General features: G+C 45.5%; 1 protein-coding gene across 1 annotated transcript in view; it reads left to right on the forward strand.

Moving 5' to 3' along the window:
* The window catches only part of CYSTM1 (cysteine rich transmembrane module containing 1), a 55,814-nt gene that overhangs the window by 25,308 nt on the left and 13,045 nt on the right, over window positions 1–17,461 (forward strand). The gene's annotated exons all lie outside the window — the stretch shown is intronic.

Below are 17,461 nucleotides of genomic sequence, written 5' to 3' on the forward strand. Positions count from 1 at the left end.
TGACATAGGTTGGCTTCTAACTCAGGAGAGTTGAATCATTTCTGCTTCCTTCCTTCACATCTGTTGACCCCTTGTGGGGCAGATGACTTCCTGGCCGACATGTTTTCTGAGGGCACCTCCTCAAGCAGTGAGTTGGGGGCAAAGTAGCAGTTGGATTCTTGCTCTGGCAGCCAATTTTGTTTTCCAAGTTTAGCCTGTTGGGATTATTTTATCTCTCAACTTGTTGACCCTCAAGTCATCCTCTTGCCCCTGCTATTGGGGTTGGTTTTCTTCACTAATATGGTTTCATAATTCTGTGTAACCTGCTAGCTGAGTTGTCAGCAGGCTTGTAGTCCTTCTTGTGTGCTAGAACAGTGCTTCTCAAAGTTTACTCTGGAGACAAGGGCCAGTCTGTGAGCAGCTATCAGGCTGCCATGAGGTAAATACAGAAAGTGAGAGTAAACATCTAAAAACCTTGAAAACAGTTTGACATTGCTGTGACATTCAAGCCTGTAATCTTGCATTTTACAAAAAGTAGCAGTCTGTGAAGGGTTAGGAAGGAAACATCTTGAGAAGCACTGTGCTACATGTCTGGGTGACTACTGTGACTGTTCTGTAACCTTTTGGTTTGCAGAATAGTTGCTCTGTTAGAGCTTTCAGCTTTTGAATATAGCTCATTTTTACTGAGTGCTTATTATGTGCCAAGTGCTTTCCTAAGAGCTTTATATACATTCACATTTAATCCTTACAACAGTCTTACGAGGTTATTCCCATTTTACAGTGAAGTGATTGAGGCACAGAGTGTAGTAATGACTTGCCCAAGGCCACCCAGCTAGAAATGGCAGAGCCCAGATCTGAATCCTGACAGGTTAACTGTGGACTCTGTACCTGTCTGTATCTTATTGCTGTTGTCCCTCTCCTGTCTTTTCTGAACTGCCACATTCGTCTGAATTTTAGAACCTTAAGGTGCCTCAGAGATTTTCTGAGGTTAATTTATAGTTTAACCCCGAAGGTTTAATAGTTTAACCTCTAAGATTAAATTTTATAGTTTAACCCCTTACTAATAGAAAGTGGTAACAGATTTGAAAGTTCTTTTTATTTCAGAATTTGAGGGTTCTTTAGAATGGATAGATACCAAGGAAGAAAAATAGGTTTAAGAGTTGTGGGCTCAGTATGGGAAAGATTACACTTTTATGGTATTAAGTCAGAGGCTATATTAAGGTTGAATAGATTTGAATACCTTTAAAAGATTTAGTTTATTTTGAAGGAAAATTTTTACAATACAAGGTACTGTTTCTGTTTTGAAGTGTTACAACATGTGCTTGGAGGAGGTCAGGAAGTACAACCAGTATAATCAGAATAGTTGGCCTCCAGGTCTGTGACATCAGAGGGGGATTTCCTAAAATAAAGCTCAGTTTCTTGGTTTCTGTTTCAAAATAAGGTAACCCTGTGATGAATGAAAGAAGGCAGTCTGAAAAGACCTGTTTATGTGCAATTCAAGACTAAGCCAAACTAACCTGTGGTTCTGGAGTTGGGGGCTAGGGTGGGGGTTGTTATTGACTGGGAAGGGCACAGGGAACCTTCTGGGTATTAGGAGTATTTTTTTATCTTAATCTGGGTATAAACATTTTTCAAGCCTCACAATATCTGTGCACTTTAGTATATATGTCAATAAAAAAAAAAGTCAGCCCAGCATTTGTATTATACAGTAGACTCAGTCCAGTGCCTCCCCAGGTTGTATCTGTCACCAGAGCCCTTCTGGCCTACGGCTGAAAGATTTGTGAAGCAATACAGGCCCTTCCAAGTATTTCCGGGCCTGTATTGTTTGTACTGATTTTAAGTAGCATTCAGCGGATTGGAACGTTCCAGAGCTTGTCTAGAATAAGTGCTTCCTGGGCTCGGTGGACCTTGTTCCCTCATGCAGAAAATATTCATAGGTTTGGCCCTCTTTCTTACCTTTGGTGTCATTTAAGTGTTAATATTATGTCAGCATTTTTGAGGGAAAAATAGGATCTTAATTGTTCTTAGGATTAAAAGGTTCTTTTAGTTCAGTGTTATCAATTTGTCATGATTTCATAAATGCAGTTGAAAGCTGTTGAACATCCTTCTCTACAGGGTTTCTCACTGACATCAGCCTGGGTATTGTTAATTGTCTATACCCATTCTGCACCAGACTTGGCAGGCAATGTCAGATGGTGAAGTCCTTCTCTCAGCCTGGGTTCTGGGGGTTCCAGATTCTGTGAATGGGACCCTCTGACCCCCCTCACTAAGGGACGCACCTTTAGGGAACCCGTTTCATTTATTTCTCTGTTACTCCTGGGATCCTCAGTCAGAATCATTCTTTGGGCCTATATTCTAAGCACGAGAATTTGAGCGCTCTGCAGAAATTTAAAGGGTTTTTTTTTTTTTCTCTGGCAGGATGATTTTAGATGTATCTACTGCTGCATATGCCATCTTTCAGCTGAAGTTCTAGTGTGTAGTCTATTCTGTTAACAGCCACCTAGGTGGAAATTATTCTAGGGTCGCTCAGTCGTGAGTGACTAACTCTTTGCGATCCCATGGATAGTCCATGGGAGTCTCCAGGCCAGAATATTGGGGTGGGCAGCCTTTCCCTTCTCCAGGGTATCTTCCCAACCCAGGGATCGAACCCAGGTCTCCTGCATTGCAGGCAGATTCTTTACCAGCTGAGCTGGAGGGGGTCTTAGCTATTATTAATTGATGTTTGGTAATTAGTAAGGATTGAATAAAGATGTGTTGAATGTACAAGAAGGTGGGTAGATGACTGATCTAAGCAGACCCTTCTTTGGTACTCTGTTTATAGTTGAAATTTCATTTCCTCAGATAATGTTTTTTTTTAAGCCTTTGTTTTCCTCAGCAAACCAGCTTTTTGGAAACCACATGATTAGAAGGAGCAGGTGTTTGTGAGAATGAGGCTTTCCTGGGGAGCACACCTGCAGTATGTCAAGGGTATCCAGGAATGATTTGTAATAATAATAATAATAGTTAATATTTCTTGCATTGGCGTTAGCTTCACGTGATTGTCACAATGACCCTCTGGCATTAGTCCCATGTTACAGTGGAAAATGAGGCTCAGAGAAGTTGTGTTTCAGTTACTATTGTATAACATATCACTCTGAAACTCAGTGGCTTAAAACAACAGTGATTTTTTATTTCTCATGGTTCAGTGAGTTGGCTTTAGGGGATATCTCCTGGGGTCACTTGCATGACTTAATTCAGCTGTCAGCCTGGCTGGAACTGAAATGTCCAAGACGACCTCACTCACATGACTAAGACCTTGCTTACCTCCATGAGGCCTCTCTCTGCACATCTCCCTGTCCTTCAAGAGTGTGAAAGTAGCAGCTGCCAGGCTTTTAATAGTGAGGCCCAGAACTGGCACTGCCTCCCCCTGTATCCTGTTGCTCAAAGGCTGGCCAGGTTCAGTAGGAGGGGAAATAGATGCCATCTCCCCCCACTTCTGCTTTTTTGTTTAGATACAATTCGCATATCATACAGTTATCCTACTTCAAGTGTACAGTCCCTGGGTTTTGGTGTAGTCACAGAGTTGTGTGACCATCACCACTAATTCCAGAACATTTTCATTGCCCTGAAGAGAGATCCTTTAGCAATTACTTCCCATATCCTTAAATCTCCTCCTCCATTAATTTATTTTCTGTCTCTGTAGATTTGTCTGTGCTGAACTTTGAATCATGTAATATGTAGTCTTTTATGACTGGCTTCTTTTACTGAGTGTAATGTTTTCAAGGTTCATCCACGTTGTAGCAAGTATCAGTGCTCCTTTGCCAAATAATATTGTATGGGTATTCCATATTTTGTTCATCCTTTCGTAAGTTGATGGATGTTTGCTTTTGAACTATTATGAATAATAAATAAATGGCTGTTACAAACATTGGTGTAAAACAGACTTCATCTCACTAGAAGGAACAGGGGCTTCCTAGGTGGCTCAGTGTGGTAAGGAATCGGTCTGCAGTGCAGGAGACGCACGAGACAGGGGTTCGATCCCTGGGTCAGGAAGATCCCCTGGAGGAGGGGAACGGCAACCCACTCCATTATTCTTGCCTGGAGAATCCCATGGACAGAGGAACCTGGCGGGCCACAGTCCATAGGATTTCAGAGTTGAATGTGACTGAGCGACTAAGCTGGCACACACTATGAGAAACAGCATGTGAATACAGGGTGAGAGGAACTGTTGGTGGCCTTCTTGGCAGTTGGTCCACCACACTCCAATCTTTGCTTTTCACATCCCTCCCATGTGAAAAATACACCCACCCCCTTATTAGACTATCAGATGTCTCATCCAGTAACTACCTTGGCTTGGAGTTAAGGATGTCACCACTGAGGATGGCCTCTAACCAGCCATGTTGCTCCCTTCACTCCCTGCTCCTCATTCTCATTCTGCCCAAACCTACAGAGAGATCAAACAGAATATCAGCATCTCCATGAAACTTTCCCTCCTGAATCCCACACCTTCCGTAGAACTTACCACTCCTAGGTGCTTCAGCTGCACTCCAATCAGACTTCTTTCAAAGCACTTCCTCTCAGCAAATTCAGTTAGGTTTCATGTTCTCTAAAGAACCTCTTAAATGACTGACTGCAGTCAACCTTGCTCTTACTGTTTTAGTTTAGATTTCCACCATTTGTGTTAGTCAAAACTCATAAGACTGCAAGTAATAGAATCTCAGCCTTAAATATTAACGAACAACAGAGGATCTTCAGAGACCTGAGTAAAGGCCCCAAATGATAGATGGTGACCAGACAGACAGGAAAAAGGGTCACTGAGGGAACAGAGGCAACACAGGGAGCAAAAACCTTGCTACAAAAAGAAAGGGAGGAGAAGAATCTTATAATATTCTTAGATATGCAAGGAGATTTCTTATTGAAATAAGAGTAGGGATGCTGTATAAAAAGCACCTCAGTAGACAAAAGCACTTAGGCAAGGAGCTGTATCAGCCCAAGGATTGGGTTCAAAGACCCATTTGGAAAGCCAGGTCTTACCAAACCAGAATTTAAGGCTTTTTCCCTCAGGTGGAAGTTTGACATATGTTTTGAATGTCTATTACTACGTAGTCAGTCAGTTCAGTTGCTCAGTCTCGTCTGACTCTTTGCAACCCCACGGACTGCAGCACGCCAGGCTTCCCTGTCTATTACCAACTCCCAGAGCCTACTCAAAATCATGTCCATTCGCATTGGTGATGCCATCCAACCATCTCATCATCTGTCATCCCCTTCTCCTCCTGCCTTCAATCTTTCCCAGCATCAGGGTCTTTTCCAGTGAGTCAGCTCTCTGCATCAGGTGGCCAAAGTATTGGAGTTTCAGCTTCAGCATCAGTCCTTCCAATGAATATTCAGGACTGATTTCCTTTAGGATGGACTGGTTGGATCTCCCTGCAGTAATACACATTACTATGTAGTAAATTACCCTAAATCTTGCCATTAAAAATTATATAATTTGGGCAGAACTTGGCCAGAAAGATTTGTTTCTGCTCACTGCGGCTAGAACATAGAGGATAACCTAGAGGGTGCTGGGTTGAGTCTGTGTACTTTCTACCCTTGAATGGGATTTACAAACTTTCCTTCTTGGCTTTCATATTTATAGCTGTCCAAAGGGATATTCATGCGAAGAGTTGACTCATTGGAAAAGACGCTGATGCTGGGAGGGATTAGGGGCAGGAGAAGGGGACGACAGAGGATGAGATGGCTGGATGGCATCACTGACTCAATGGACATGAGTTTGAGTAAACTCTGGGAGTTGGTGATGGACAGGGAGGCCTGGCGTGCTGCAATTCATGGGGTTGCAAAGAGTCGGAAACGACTGAGCAACTGAACTAAAACTGAAAGGGATACTGTTGGTTTGGCTTACACCTGCATCACAGAGGAAGAAGCTATTTGGTTTGGCAGATTCTTTGGAAGGGAGAGGCGGGTGGGAGCATGACTGTGGCTGTCTCACTGCTGGGAGGGGTCAGGTGATGCACGTGCTGAGAAGTTACTCTTTTCATCTGTATGCAGTTCAGGTTTGGGCTTTTCCACTCCTCCTGGCTTGATCTGACCCTTTTATTTCCCATGAAAGTTTTTTTTTTTAATTTCCCATGAAAGTTTTAAGTTTTGTAGTATTCTGTCAATTGTTTCAGTTTCAGTGAAATGTTATACTTCTGCTTCATTATAACAAGAAACTGTTCTTTCAAATGCAAAAAGGAAACAAACAAAAAAACCCAAATGCATCTGGTGTCCTTTCCCCCTCCAGCTCCCTCCACATGGCCTCTCAGTGAGGCTGACTGGGGCCCCACAGTGTGACAGCCTCAGGAGGTCTGGGCTCCTTCGGCATCAGAGTGCAAAAAGGCCTTCCTTTAAAAAAAAGAAAAAAAGAAACAAAAAATTTTTCATTTAACTTCTAATTTTGAAAAAATTCTGGACTTTATAAAAGCTTTGCAGAAATAGTACAAGCAATTCTGTGTACCTTTCACTAAGATTTCCCCAAACTTTATATAACTTCAGAGTAACGATCAGCCTGGCTTTTTCACTTCCCCGGGCTCACAAGTCTCAGCACGTCACTTCCATCACACTCTCTCAGTCAGAGAAGCCACAGGCCTATGCAGAAAAACTTCGATGTGTGTGTGTGTGGCGGGGGGGAGTGGGTAGACTTTACTCTTGATGGATGGGTGACAAAGCCACATGCAAAATGAGTGGGAAGATCTTAGGAAACTCCACCCCCAAGTCCTGGTGCTGGGTGAGCTCTTGTTCAGTGAAGCATTCTAAATAACAAAAGTCTTTCTAGGTTCTTGGTACTATGCCATAGTAACAAAACTATTTAAGGTGGTAGTTAAACACAGCAGCATCTCCAGTCTTATGTCAGAAAATAGGCCATATGGATTTTTAAGGAAAATTCTGTGAATTGGTTAGAAAGTCATGAAGTCAGAGGTTTTTAAATTCTGTCACCAAAATTGAAATGGCTCCCACTCGGATACCTCAAATCATCGTAAGTGTTGGGTTGCCCAGCTGATCACCCTCCCAAGCTCATGGGAGATGTCACTCACCAATTCCAGCTCTATCTGCTCAGCCCAAATGTGGCTTCAGGAGCCTCCTTACCAAAGGGTCCTAGGCAGCAGCTATGAACAAGGCTTAAATTGTTTGTTAGGTAGGATGTGGCCATTTGCCATTCCTTGTTCGGTCAATGCCCTCTTTTTTCAGTTCAGTTCAGTTCAGTTACTCAGTCATGTCAAACTCTTTGTGACCCCTTTAACTGCAGCACATCAGGCCTCCCTGTCCATCACCAACTCCCAGAGTTTACCCAAACTCATGTCCATTGAGTCGGTGATACCATCCAACCATCTCATCCTCTCTCATCCCCTTCTCCTCCTGCCCTCAATCTTTCCCAGCATCAAGGTCTTTTCAAATGAGTCAGCTCTTCGCATCAGGTGGCCAAAGTATTGGAGTTTCAGCTTCAACATCAGTCCCACCAATGAACACCCAGGACTGATCTCCTTTAGGATGGACTGGTTGGATCTCCTTGCAGTACAAGGGACCTTCAAGAGTCTTCTCCAACATGTCAAAAGCATCAATTCTTCGGCGCTCAGCTTTCTTTATAGTCCAACTCTCACATCCATACATGACTACTGGAAAAACCATAGCCTTAACTAGACGGACCTTTGTTGGCAAAGTAATGTCTCTGCTTTTTAATGTGCTGTCTAGGTTGGTCATAACTTTCCTTCCAAGGAGTAAGTGTCTTTTAATTTCATGGCTGCAGTTACTATCTGCAATGATTTTGGAGCCACCCAAAATAAAGTCAGCCACTGTTTCCACTGTTTCCCCGTCTGTTTGCCATGAAGTGAGGGACTGGATGCCATGATCTTAGTTTTCTGAATGTTGAGCTTTAAGCCAGCTTTTTCACTCTCCTCTTTCACTTTCATCAAGAGGCTCTTTAGTTCTTCTTCACTTTCTGCCATAAAGGTGGTGTCATCTGCATATCTGAGGTTATTGATATTTCTCCCAGAAATCTTGATTCCAGCTTGTGCTTCATCCAATGCAGCATTTCTCGTGATGTACTCTGCATATAAGTTAAATAAGCAGGGTAACAATATACAGCCTTAACGTACTCCTTTCCCAATTTGGAACCAGTCTGTTGTTCCATGTCCAGTTCTAACTTGCTTCTTGACCTGCATACAGATTTCTCAAGAGGCAGGTCAGGTAGTCTGGTATTCTCATCTTTTTCAGAATTTTCCACAGTTTGTGGTGATCCACACAGTCAAAGGCTTTGGCATAGTCAATAAAGCAGAAGTAGATGTTTTTCTGGAACTCTCTTGCTTTTTCAGTGATCCAGTGAATGTTGGCAATTTGATCTCTGGTTCCTCTGCCTTTTCCAAAACCAGCTTGAACATCTGGAAGTTCACGGTTCACATATTGCTGAAGCCTTGCTTGGAGAGTTTTGAACATTACTAGCGTGTGAGATGAGTGCAATTGTGCAGTAGCTTGAGCATTCTTTGGCATTGCCTTTCTTTGGGATTGGAATGAAAATGGACCTTTTCCAGGCCTGTGGCCACTGCTGAGTTTTCCAAATTTGCTGACTTATTGAGTGCAGAACTTTGACAGCATCATCTTTTCGGATTTGAAATAGCTCAGCTGGAATTCCATCACCTCCACTAGCTTTGTTTGTAGTGAAGCTTCCTAAGGCCTACTTGACTTCACATTTCAGGATGTCTGGCTCTAGGCCCTCTTCCTTAGAGATACTGAAATACAGAGAGGTTTAGTGACTTGCTGGGATGCTTGTGTTTTGATGAGGACATAAGTCCTGAATCCAAGCTAAATGCATTTCCTCTTTACTGCATGCTGCTGCAATGCAGCACCAATTCCACAGCAGTCCTCAGACACCCGAGGAAAGTACCTTCTTCTCAGCCCATTTCTCCCCCTGTCTCCCCCTGCCTCCTCCCTCCCCCTCGCCCCCCAGCCACAGAGACACACACAGAAACCTGGTAGTTATAACAGGCACCACTTTCCTAGTAGAGAGGTGGCAAGTGTGATAAAAGCTGGATTCCAGTCACCTTATTAATGCCAGGACCTGGATAGATTGCTTACCCTCTCTGGTCTTTTAGTGTGCCTGCTTCCCCTTGTAAGCTTCATGAAGGTGATCTTTTTCTCTCAGCCTCCGTTTCCACAGAACCTAGAACAGTGCTGACACGTGGTATATGCTCAGTAAATGTCTGCTGAATGGATGGAAATAACATCAGTCTGAAAGATGTTTGTGAATTCATGTTCTGTTTCTGGTCCCCTTTCCTTTGAGATTCTTTCCTTGCTGTTTAACTCTTGTAGGTCCAGATACTGGGGTTTTATTCATATTCTTCTGGGTTAGGACTGACATTTGGCAATGTATGGATGTAAAATGAAATGCATTCTGCTTCAACAGAGTCCCTAGGATGTCCCCATGGAGTTCAGAAGGCTGATTGGCCTTTACATGGGGTATCTGAGCCTGTAAAGTGTGCCAGTTTTTGCTCTTTGTGATTTGAAGACGCAAAAGGTGAGTGCCTATGGCAGGAGAGCCCTACCTGGGTCACTGGCCAACCAGCTGGCCTTTCCCCAGTCCTCAGCGGCCTTTCCCCAGTCCTCAGTCGGCGCAGGCTGGTGGCGCGGCCTGGGTTGCCTGCACACTCCCTTCGTGTCGGACACTGCTCTCTCACTCAGCACAGGGGTAAACAACAGGGAAAGAGTTGAACGATCCAGAATCTCTGCTAAGAAATTACAGCTGGCTTGTTTGCGCCGTTTATGCTTTTTTTTTTTTTTAATCAGAAACTCTGATGAGGCATTTTTCACTGCCCCAGGAAGCCTTTCCAGTGTAGATAAAGTCCAGCTCAGTACCTTCTTTCTTCACCAGGTGTCAGATGACAGAATGTCCCAGCAAGGACTCTGCGTGGAGCCACCAAAAGCCACAGTGGCTCAGGAATCTAGGTGGAGTCTCTCCAGTTCCCTGAGTTTCTGCTTCCTTATCTGTAATACTAGGATTGCAGGACTGAGGCGAAGCATAAACAAAGTCATATACCATACAGTGTACAGGCAGGGAGGACTCAGCACCCTCCCTTGGCCCACACCACTTTTCTGAATTTTTGCTTGTGGGTGGATGGGACTGCTGAAGACAGGAAGCCCTCAGGGGAAAGGTGGGGATCCCAGTTGCTGAGAGTCATTCCTGATCTCCCCCTCAGAATCCTTACTGGCCTGAGGCAGCCATGGGACCCACAACTCCAGAGTCACGTCATCTGCCTTATAACTGGTCTCCCTCCTCCTGCTCTTGCCCCTGCTGTCTGCTTTCTGCCCCAGACCCTCTAGAAGCTTCCTTTGTCACTCAGAGTAAAAACCAGTCCTTAGGTGACGAGCCAGGCCCTCTGTGGGCAGGTTGCCACTGTGCACCACTCCAGCGCTCCTTGGTATTTGTGGTATTTGCCATTGCCATCCCCTCTGCCTTTCTCTTTCTGCCGAAATCGACCCGGCCTGTGTTCTCTTGATTCTTGCTCAGCTGTCACCTAGTCAGAGAGGCCTTCCAACGACCTTCCCTCTCCCCACCCCATCAAATGTAACACCCTAGCCTGCACTCTCTCCCCACTCTGCCCACCTCTTTTCCCTTCCCAGCACATTGCTCACAGGTTCCTTGGCTGCCTTGTCTTCCTGCTGGAACTTAAGTTGCTTGAAGGCAGGGACTTCTGTACATCATGTTCACTACTTATTCCAAGGATGTGTTGACTGGCAAGCTGTCCCCTCCCCATGTCCTCTGTCGGTACAGGTGTCTCTGCAGCACCCTCCTTGTGACCTTACCTTGGGTTCCTCTCCCTTCTCATCTTCTCTGTATAGAATCCTGGGAGTGGCTCTGAGTTTTTGCTGTGGGTCAGACCTGGTGCTGAACACTATATATCCTTCAGCTTTTAATTAGGGGGACAGTTCCATGAGGTGGGTCTTATTAAAGAAGAGTTTGCCCAAGGTCAGAGCTAGTAAGTGGCAAGCAATCATTCTAACACTGTGTGTGACCTGAGACAGACCCAGTGACCACAAGGAGGAAGGTCTCTAGAAAGGGAGGAGGAGGAGGAAGAGGAGCAAGGAAGGGGTATGAGATGGAGACAGTAAGGTTCCCAGAGCTAGCACAGTAGCTGGTAGTTAGTAGGGCTTCCAGAAAGAGCTACAGAAAGCATCAATCCCTAGGGCCTATCCAGACAGAGGCACAGAAATGGGGCAAAAGGGACAGTTGCCTGTGGTCTGATCCAGCCTGAACATGTTTACCTCCTCAACCAGGAGGAGGTAGGCTGCTTATGGAGTCCTCTGGGGATTTGTGGCTCTTGACAAGGGCTGTGGCACCAGCTATTTCTCTCAGCACCGCAGACCTCCCCTCTCCCTGATCCAGGGAGGGCCAGGACCGTGGCCCATTGGGCTTTCAGCTTGCTCATCCTTACTTTGGAGAGAAAACTGCTCCTTACTTTTGGCCATGGTCTCTTGGCTTCCATTTAGTTTGAGGCTTTGCTGCTGGCCTGGGTTTCTGTGTGATAGTCCAGAGGTTTTGATTTACCTGAGGATAAAGAGGTTTTGGGGAGAACTATTCCTCACCTAACTCTTGAGCATGCCAGAGTAGAACCTATATAAGTTAAGGGTTTAAACATTTCTTTTCCCTTCCTATTATTAGAATAAAGACCAACATTTCCAAGGCCTTTGAGAGGTCCTTCGTGTTCTAGCCTTGCTAGCAGATTCTTTTTCACTTTTTCAACCTCCCTAGGCCTCTCCTCCCGTATGGCTTTTGCAAATAGTGTTTCCTTCCTCTGTATGGCTTGCAAAATCATACCTCTCTTGACACAGCACAAGTAACTCTTACTAACCCTTCCCATCTCACTCTTGTGTCACATCAGTGACACTGAGTGGAACCTCACCCTCACTCCCCAGCGCAGCCTGGGTCAGCTTTCTGCCCTTCATAGTGCACTCTAGGCTTGTAATTTTACAGCCTTGGCTCTAGTTAGAGAATTAAGGTCTCCACCACTGTCCAAAAGTGTCCTGATTTCAGAGACCTTGAATAATTTGATTGACCCCTTGATTCCCCAGTGAGTACTTGTTGAGTGATTAAACATGAAGAGGAGTTTGAAGATATGCAGGAGAGAGGACAGGGTGAGTTTCTGGAGTAAGCTTTGTCAAGTTCTTAAACTTTGAACTTGAATTTGCAGAAAAGATCATTTACACCACTTTTCCCTCCCTCATGTAATTCATTTGTTGGTCTGGGCTCTGAGCAGGATATTCACTGTGGAGCATTGTTGGAGTACTGAGTCACGGGTGTGTGAACTGTCAAAACTGAGAGATGCAGCTTTGGGTCATTTTTGCCCCCACTGAGTGGTCTGGTCCCTGAACATAGTAACAACTCTCATAGAAAAAAATTTTTTTCCACTCATAGTCCAGATACCCCATTATCTCAAATCATTTTTGTGTTCTTATTTCCCCAGCAGTTCTTGCTTAGATGCACGTGTTGTTTGCAGCTGGCAGCCACTGTAGTATAGATTCCATTGTGTGTCCTGTCCCCCTCCTCCACCCCACTTTCATAAGCAGATTCCCTGTAGGGCAGGTTTCTCACCCTTGGCACCTTGGTATTTGGGTTGGATGATTTTGGTGGGGGGAATACAGAGCTGTCCTCTGCATTGTATGTTTAGCAGCATCCCTGGCCTCTACTCACGGTATGCCAGTAGTATCTGCTCAGTTATGGCAGTCAGCGGTGTTGTCCAGACATTACCAGATGTTCTTTAGGGGCTCAGATCACTTGCCTTTGAGAACCACTTCTATAGAGTCTTCATATGAAAACTGTAAGTTGGGCTTTTGAGTCCAGTGGAGGAAAAGGCCTTCCTAATAAGCTTTATCAGCAGCTAAAAAATTCATGACTTTTTTTTTTGGTGGCCAGGTCAGGAGAAAGCCTCCAGGAACCTGGAGCTTTAAAGAATTCACTCATCATCTGATGCATACAGATGACTCATTGGAAAAGTCCCTGATGCTGGGAAAGATCGAGGGCAGAAGAAGAGGGCATCAGAGGATGAGATGGCTGGACGGCATCCCTGATGCAATGAATGAGAACTTGGGCAAACTCTGGGTGATGGTAAGGGACAGGGAGGCCTAGTGTGCTGCAATTCATGGGGTTGCGAAGAGTCAGACATGACTGGGTGACTGAATAACAGCAACAACAATTCTGACCAAAAAAATAAAGAATTCACTCATGACAAGCTTTGTTTCTGAGCCTCTCTGCAGGTGGGCCTGGAGAATCTGGGTGTGTGAAAGCAATTCCTAGATTAAAACTAGCAGGACAAGAAGAGTTTGAGGCCAGTGGTCTAAGTTTTTGAACATTTAATATTCATTATTGTTGAATAATTAATAAAAGCTAAATAAAAGAATGAATAGTTATCAAGTGGTTATGGTATATCAGGCATTTTTAATGAGTCAGCTCTTTTAGTCCTTGTAACAACCCTGTGAAATAGGTTTTTTACCGTCCCCATCATACAGATCAGAGGTCCCCAACCCCCAGGCCACAGACTGGTGCCAGTCTGTGGTCTGTTAGGAACTGGGCCACACGGTAGGTGGTGAGCAATGGGTGAGTGAGTGAAGCTTCATCTGTATTTAAAGCCACTCCCCATTGTTCACGTTACTGCCTGAGCTCCACCTCCTGTCAGATCAGCAGCATTAGATTCTCGAGTTCAGGCCCTACTGTGAACTGAACCTGCAGGGGATCAGGGTTTTGGGCTGCTTATGAGAATATGAGAATCATCCCAAAACCATCCTCCTCACCCCATCCATGAAAAATAATTGTCTTCCACAGAACTGGTCCCCAGTGCCTAAAAGCTGGGGACCACTGGTATAGATGAAGGAACTGAAGCAGAGAAAGCATGAAACTTGTTCGTGGTCCTGCAACTAGGAGGTTGTAGAGCTGAGATTCAGACCCACCAGTCTAACCCCAAGGCCTGTGCTCCTCGGTGACTACTGAGCACCTAGAGAGGCGCCCCATGCTGGGCTGGAAGCTTTATGGACATGGCTTTGATTCTTTCTATAGTCCTTCTGGGTAAGTTATCCCAGACCTTACACTCGGGGAACCTGAGTCTTAGAGAGGCTATAACGTCTTGACCATGGTTCCCCGGGAATCTGACCCAAAGCCTGACATGCTTCCATGTATCATTCAGCCTCCCATGAATGAGTAAAAGTTTTGGGATTTTTTTTTAATAACTTTGTCTTTCACTTTTCCTTGGAATCTCACCTCTCACTCCAACAGTTGTTAAATGCCTTGTGTAAGTTAGTGCCAAACGCTAAGTAAATGTTTCTAATTAGGTCTTGTTTAGGTGTTTTGTGTACATTGTCTTATTTAATCCATACAGCAGTCCTGTGCTGGTAGTTTCCTGTTTCAGAGATGAGGACATAGGTTCAGAGAGGTGAATTTAACTGGCCTAAAGTCAGAGAGTAACTGCCTGAGCCTTGAGCTGAACCCAGGTCTGCTGCTGCTGCTAAGTCACTTCAGTCGTGTCCGACCCTATGTGACCCCATAGATGGCAGCCCACCAGGCTCCCCCGTCGCTGGGATTCTCAAGGCAAGAACACTGGAGTGGGTGCCATTTCCTTCTCCAATGTGTGAAAGTGAAAAGTGAAAGTGAAGTCGCTCAGTCATGTCCCACTTGTAGCGACCCCATGGACTGCAACCTACCAGGCTCCTCCGTCCATGGGGTTTTCCAGGCAAGAGTACTGGAGTGGGGTGCCATTGCCTTCTCCAGAACCCAGGTCTGTCTGGTTTCAAATTGTATTCTTAACTTGCATGCTTATTTACATTATATTAGAAAATGCCCTTGAAATACTTGAAAATATTAATATATATAATAGTTTAAATATAAAATGTATATTGTTCATAACAATAACATACATTGTTAACAGCAATGAAGAGGCAGGCTCACCTCTTCTGTCTGGGACATTCAGTTGCAACTCTTCACAAAAGCAGATGAGACTAGTCTTTAGTGAGTGGGCTCTTGGCACCAGTTTTGATTCTCAGTCCCCCTGTTTGTGACCTCAGGCTTTAACTTGACAGATCTGCTTAGGTAGGCCTACGCCTAAATGAAGTCCCATGACCTGTCCCCCCACTCCCTAGTGACTGCCCAAGGTCTGGGACCTGGCGTCACATGAAGACAGCCTGGTCACAAGGACACTGGGGGACCACAGACTCCTAAAGATGGCCTTGGGTTTTTAATTCTTTTTGGATATAGAGACACAGTCTGTTTTGGTCAAGTGCTTAATGCAAAACACTTTGGCTTTTTCAAAAGCCTTGGCCCACCCAGCACTCAGGGGTAATGGAGTATAAAAGGGCGGCTGCTCTTTGCAGATCCAGTTTGCTCAGCTGGTCAGGTGCATGTGGCTGGGTTGGCCAGACCCGGCTGGCCCAGGAGACGGATGTTTGAAGTCCTGCCCACCCCCAGACAACTCTGCTGCACTGTTTCCTCAGCCTCCCCCACCCTCCAGGTGCAGCCGGGATTCTTGGCTCTAATACTGCTTTCATCCAGTCTTGAAACTTGACAGACGCCTTTCCTTCACATCTCACATAAGCCTTTTAAGTTAGGTTGGTATAAGCAATGAGGAAATTGGTTTGGTGGGCAAGGAAAAGAAGGCTGCTTTGGGTAAAAGGTGTCCAGGGAAACTGGGAGGTGCAGGTGGGTTTGGAGCCAGCACCAGGGTGTTGGGACCGCCCTATGAGTGTGAGGCCACTAGAGTGGCGGGGGTCTTTCCTTAGGATGAACCCTTCCAAACAGAAGTAAGACTAGCCTTGCTGAGAGGCGGCCCAGGCCCAAGCACAGGCCCTGAGGCTCTGGCTGTACCCATGCTGCCGTGGCCCTGTGCCCACCGGCACCTGCTTCCCCGCGGTCAATGTGGTTAGCCACAGGGGAAAAATCTATATTTTGTTTATATTGTGGCTCCCCAGAGTTTAAACTCTCTAAAAGGTGAGATGCAGCATGGGATGGTTATAACTAAAATGCTGGCATTGAAGATGGTAAGGACTGGCATCCTCATTAGTGGGTGAGGGCTTAGCCCAGCAGACACTGACACGAGTATGGGGACCAAGCCCAGTGTGGTCAGGGGCCAGAAGAGTGACTTTCTCCAAACCCTGGTGCCACTTATCCAGACCCCAGGCCACTGCTCCTGGGGTACAACTAGGTTCTCACACAGAAAAACACAGCTTTGTTTTTTAAAGAAATTTTTAATTTACAGAAATAGCTTTTCATTATAAAAAGTAATATATCCATACTTTTGCTATCCAGAGACAATAGTTAACATTTTCATATAAATTTTTTGGTCTGTGTTTAGTTCTTCACGATGCAGCCCTTTTGAAATTTGACTATGTTCATCTCTGTCCAGGAGATCTGTGTGTAGCTGATGTAAACGCTGCATAAAAGTGTGGTTGGGTGTTCTGGGTTTTTTTCCTTCTTCTTAAAGTCATCAAGTCTGTGTCTCCTCAGCTGCACCTTGGCCCCATACAATGTGGGAGTCTTGTGAGCAGTGGTTCTCAGTGAGGTCTCCATGCAGATGTCAGTCTCACCATGCTGACTTCATGCCTGGCCCCTACCCAGTCTCTCAAAGTGCTTTTCCTTCTAGCCATTCATCTTTTTACAGCAACAGTAATACTCACGATATATTATCCACTTATTTCGTGCCTGGCACTGTGCCGCTTTTCAAGTTAGTCATCTAATCTTTATAACAAGAGGTGGGTGGTGGTATTGCCTCCACTTTTCAGGTGAGAAAACCGAGCCACAGAGAAGTGAAGGGAAATAAGTGCATTTTATTGAAATGGGCTATTTCCGGTGTGCTAGGCTTAGCCCCAGAGCCAGTAAACCCGGATCTGCAGTGGCTGGATTGGGCTGGGGGTGGGGCACTACAGGGATGAGGCGGGCCCAGCTCCTGCCCTGAGAGCTGGTCTCAAACCCACCGAGAACGTTCGGCGAGTGGATCGTGGCAGTATTAGTAGCCTGCCCTGGCCTTCTGCTGTTCCACACTTGGCCTTGGCTCCCTGAGGGAGTGGCTTCCTCCTCCAGGAAATGCACACTTCCCTATCCACTCTTCTGGGAAGCCTTATCAGCTTGCAACCAGGAAGCTTGCTGCTGTGTGCTGTCAAGGGTGCCCACCCTTGTAGAGAAGATCAGGAGCGTTCAGGGTGGTATGGCTGTAGACGCCAACCCTTTTAGTTTTGAGACGCCAATACCGCTTGTCTCCTTGTCCCAGTGCTGGGCTCAGTGGCTTTTTCCTCACCAGATCTGTGGTGCGATGGAAAAGGTGGCTCACCCCCTCCACTGCCCTTACACCTTCTCAGTCTTTAGACTCTAGAGGTTTTCTGATGCTGGAGAAGGGCAACCCCACCCCAACCTCGCCCCCAACACACGTACAAGTGCATGCACATGCACACACTTTTCCTCTACAGGTTATACCTGTGTGTGTGTGGTGACATGGAGAACTTT

This window comes from Cervus elaphus, chromosome 9 (genome assembly GCF_910594005.1).
Source record: "Cervus elaphus chromosome 9, mCerEla1.1, whole genome shotgun sequence".
Classification (NCBI taxonomy): domain Eukaryota; kingdom Metazoa; phylum Chordata; class Mammalia; order Artiodactyla; family Cervidae; genus Cervus; species Cervus elaphus.